The following is a 4,970-nucleotide window of genomic DNA, read 5'->3' on the forward strand; positions in this document are numbered from 1 at the left end:
TCCTTACACGAAGAAACATAAGAGTTTAAGGAACTGGTCAAAATTGGTATAGGTTCAAGTTCTGAGTTCATTACTTTGTAGGTGAGCCTATTTCAGACTCGGTTTCCTCATCTGTAAAAGAGATGAATAATAGTCACGCCGGGGCACCTCTCAAGGAGTCACGTGGGGCTCACGCAAGACGGTGTAAGTGAATGTGCTGTACCTGCAGGGGGTTGCAGAAGAGATCATGTGTGTCAGCAGGTAGGGTGTGGTCAGCTCCTTGGAAGGCAGGAGCCTGTAAATGAGGTGACTACTGAGGTTTATTCCTCTTAGAGCAATTGGGAAGGAATTCAGCCTCAATGGTGAGCTCTCAACTCCTCTAGGGCAGGTCACCCCAACTACTGCCTGTGTCCACAAGTATTTTGGTTTTTTTTTTTTTTTAAAAAATACCCCATATATGAAACCCTTAAATTAGCAAATTTGAGGCTGGCTCAATTAGGCTTCCTGGGCAAACCACATGCTCATGTGCAAATGTCTGGTGCAGTGCTCCATTTTTTCACCAGCCTCACCACCGCCTGACATTAGCATGCGTGTTACTTGTTTGTGCATGGGCTGCATCCCCATGAGAATGTGAGCTGCCCAAGGGCAGGACTTTGTTTTTGTTTTCTATGGAATTCTCAGCACCTGGATCAGTTGCTGGCACATAGTGGGTGTCTAGGAAATATTGGTGGAATAAATGAAAGTGAACTTCTCTGACCTTGATCTTAGATCAGTGATTCTCCAAGAGTGGTCTTGCGACTTCTGGGGGTTCCCGAGACCCTTTCAAGGGGTATGCACAGTCAAAATTATTTTCATAATAAATTTAACTGTTATTTGCCTTTTCACTCTCATTCTCTCACAAATGCAAATCTCAGAGAGCCAGTATTTCCAGATAAGCAACGCATGATGGTGCACAGCCACACAGGGTGAAAAAGAACCGTTCAAAATGCAATGGATGCACCATGGATTTTCATGTAAAAGAAATATGAAAAATTTCACCCTGGCCTAGTGCCTCAGTTGACTGAGTGTCTTTCCATGCACCGAAAGATTGCTGGTCAGGGCACATACCCAGGTTGTGGGTTCAATCTCCTGTCAAGGTGTGTATGGGAGGCAACTGGTTGATGTTTCTCTCTCACATCAATGTTTCTCTCTCTCCCTAAAGAAAAAAAAATCAATAAAAGCACATTCAAACAATAAAATATAGAAAAGAATATGAGAAATCTCTGACATAGTTTTTGATTCCACATTGCAACCAACTTTCAAAAAACTACCTTCCACTTGTCCCATTTTGGTGTAGTACCAAAAAATGTCACACAATTACTGGAAAGGCTATGAAAGTACGCCCTTTCCCGACTACATGCTTGTGTGAGGCCAGGATGTAGTCATATACTTTAGCCCCTCTCCCCCAGAACATCTTGTAATTGAGTAAATACAGAAGCATGTATGAGAATTAGTTGTCTGCTCCTCAGCCAGACACTAAGGAGACTAGCACAATCTAAAATAATGCCACTCCTCGCACGGACTTTTGTTTTTTGTATTGAAAAATAATCATTTTCCATAAAAAGAAGCCCTTTTGGGTCCTCAGTAATTTTCAAGAGCATAAATGGGTTCTGAGACCAAGCAGTTTAAGAAGCACTGGTCTAGACGGAGCCCATGGACTATGGAAGAGACCGTCAATCTTGTGAATCAGAGAGAGTTCTCCTCTAGGTAGGGGGGTGATGACTGTTTTTTGAGCACCCCTATGTCCGGAGGTGCTTGTCGGAATGATATGTTGTCTTTCTAGCTCCATGGCTTTGGGCAAGTTGCTGTCTCTCTGGGCCTTGCTTTTCTCATTTGTAACCACTTGGGCCTGGGGGCTGGGGGTGGGTGGTAAGATAATGTGTTGGATCTCGTCTGGCTCTAATGTTTTTACACTCAATTCTTGGAAACTTCTCTTCATGTTAGCTCTGTTTGCCCCCCTGAAAGAGATCGGTGAGAACTGAAACAGTGAGAGGAGGTTTCAGGGAAAACATGAGGCTTAAAGCCGAACAAGGTTTGCCTGTGATCATGGCATCTTGTGGATGGCCAAACTGAACTTCTCTGTTCAAGGGTTCAAGACCCGAGGCAGGTGACTTGTGGTGGCGGTTCCATTACATTGATTCGGGGCCCACACTGTCTCCAGCCTGTGGCCTGGGGCTGTTTTTCCTCACTCCTTAGTCCGTGATGACAGAAGCAGCCTCACATGGGGATTTCCTGGGATTTAGTGCGCAACTGAGGTCAGTAGCCTGGGGCCACCGGTCCTTCCCGACTGACCAACTAGTCTGCAGGAAGACACAGCGTGTGAATTGCTCCTCTATAACTTCCTGTCACTCTTCTCAGCCCAACAGTGCTTTTAAAAGAGATGGCGTGTGCTTCTCCATGTTGAGCCATGAAATCTGTGGAAAGCTGTTCTTTCCAACTTGAAAATATTTCCGTATCATTGTGCCCCTGGAGAACTGTACACCTTCATAGAAAATGGGCAAAAGTTGAACATGGAGAATGAAATGAACCAGTGCATGCAAAGCACTGAGCATCCTGTCTGCCTCAATAGAAATAACAAAAATAATATTAAAATTAAAGCAATACATTACTGTTTTGATCGGTGCTGTTTCTCTCTAGCAGTCTTGACAATGGATTTGTACAACTCATACCAGTTTATTCTCTAACTGCAACGCACTGATTTTCCCGCTGTGCCAGGCAAAGCAGTGGATTGATTGTATGTCCGAGGAGTAAGGTGGATAGAAATGCATATGACAGTGGTTCCCACACACTGGCCTGGAGGCCCTGTGGCCTGTGAAAAGTTTCCAGTGGTCAGTGTTAAAAAGAGAGCAAAAAAGGACAAATGTACTGAGATTCTCGTGACACTAACTCAGTTCAAAAGTTTGTCTTCTCAACAGATCATGTCCTCCTTATATTTTCGGGGCGGGGGGGGGGGCATTTCCTTTTGTGAAACAAGAATGACAGTAGGTGGTAAGTACCCTTGATTTGGCAAAGTAAAAAGTCCTGACCCCAGGTCAACCCTTAAAGTTTTGAGTGTTTAATGTTTGAAATGGCATGGATCTGTGAAAGCCAAACCCCTGGTAGGTAAAATTATAAAACATCAGAGCTGGAAGAGACCTTAGGAACCAGTAAAGGCATGGTCCCCTTTACTGAAAGGTAAGGAAGCTGAGACTCAGAGAAAGCAGGTGCCTTGCTCAAGGTCACCCAGCACATCTGAGGCGAGTCAGGGCTGAAACCCAGACAGGGTGTGCTAGTATATAAGCACTGGTTTTGAGTCAAGCACACCTGCCACTTACGAGCTGATCTCTTACCTGTGAAATTGGGTTACCCATCCAAGGAGTTAGCATGCGGATTTAATGAGATGATTCCAGTTAGGAGAGGTTTTGGCTTAAGAGGAAAGGAAACCCTCTTCTCTTGGCCTCCCCTCCCTCCATTAATAAATAGGTTTTTGCCAGGCCAGTGTGGCTCAGTGGTTGAGAATCGATCTATGCACTAGGAGGTCATGGTTTGATTCCTGGTCAGGACACATGCCTGGGTTGCAGGCTCGATCCTGAGTGGGGAATGTGCAAGAGGCAGCTGGTCAATGACTCCTGCATCATTGATGTTTCTAGCTCTCTCTCCTTCTCCCTGTCTCTAAAACCAATAAAATATATTTAAAAAAATAGGTTCTTATGACAGTGAGTGACATCAGTCAGATGGTTTTAATTTTAGCTCAGTCCCTCCATTTACTACTTGTGATTCTAAGTAATATCAACTGATTTCTCAGCCCTCTCTTGCTAATCTTTCTCTTCCTCTGTCGAACAATTTCAGAAATGTAATTGGAACCTCCTTGGCCCCAGTCCCAGAAACATGGATGTGAGAGAGAAACATGGATGTGAGAGAGAAACATGGATTGATTGCCTCCAGTATGTGGCCCGACGAGGGATAGAACCCGCAACCTTTGGTACATGGGACAATGCTCCAACCAGCTGAGCCACCCAGCCGGGGCAACTCTTCCCTTTCTTTAGGGGACCTGCCTTGTTCTTGGAGACCCAGGATGATTGACAAACATCTTTCGCATCTGAGGCAGTGAGAGGCAGCCTTTTAACAGAGATAACACAGAATAGCAAGCATGCTGAATATTTCATGACATACTGTCAGATTTAAACACCAAAGGACATCCCATGCTCCCTCTCAGTCTTGTAATAACTGCCATAAATCATCTGTGGGAATGGAATGGCCCGGCCTCAGCCATACTGTACCATGCTCTCCGAGTGACTTAGTGACTCCAGATGCTCACAGATGAAGGAAGCATGGTAACGTGCCAAACGGCCCGCAGCGCTCTGGCCTGCTGCCACAGGCTTGTCCTAGAGACCTGGGTAAAGTAATGTTTGCCAAGTGCCCGCCTTCTCTCTCAGGTCTTCCAGAGGTGGTGGCCATCACTCCTGGGATTCTGCCGCTTGAGAGTCCTGAGGTCTCTCCACACGCCCTGTGAGCATGGCCTTCTGAAGTCTCCGTGTCCTGCAGGATGGATGAGTAGGTGCCCGTGACGAGCCCATCTGTGCACAAGGGCAGGAGTCACATGTGGCTTCTCTGCTGAGGCTTGTTGTGCTTGGCTCGGGGTGATCTCAGCAAACGCAGTTTCCATCCTGATGTGTCATATTAAGGAAATTTATGGTATATTGGCCTCAGCCAAGTCAGCCAACAGACTTTGCTTTAGTAACTCTGCCAAGAGTTTATCATCTATTATTTATTCAGGTAACACACTGTATCTCTTAATTTCGGTGGAGCTCCATTTGTCATCCCTGGTCAGTGCGTTGTGCAGCCAGGAGGGCTGCCTGCTGTGTTTGAGAACCACTTTGAACATTTTATTTTGGTGCTTTTTCATTCCCAAATGTGCATGACACAAAATTACACAAAGCTCCCCCCCCCCCACTTTTTTTTTTTTTTTTTAA

The sequence above is a fragment of the Myotis davidii genome, unplaced genomic scaffold, assembly GCF_000327345.1.
Source record: "Myotis davidii unplaced genomic scaffold, ASM32734v1 scaffold265, whole genome shotgun sequence".
Lineage (NCBI taxonomy): Eukaryota > Metazoa > Chordata > Mammalia > Chiroptera > Vespertilionidae > Myotis > Myotis davidii.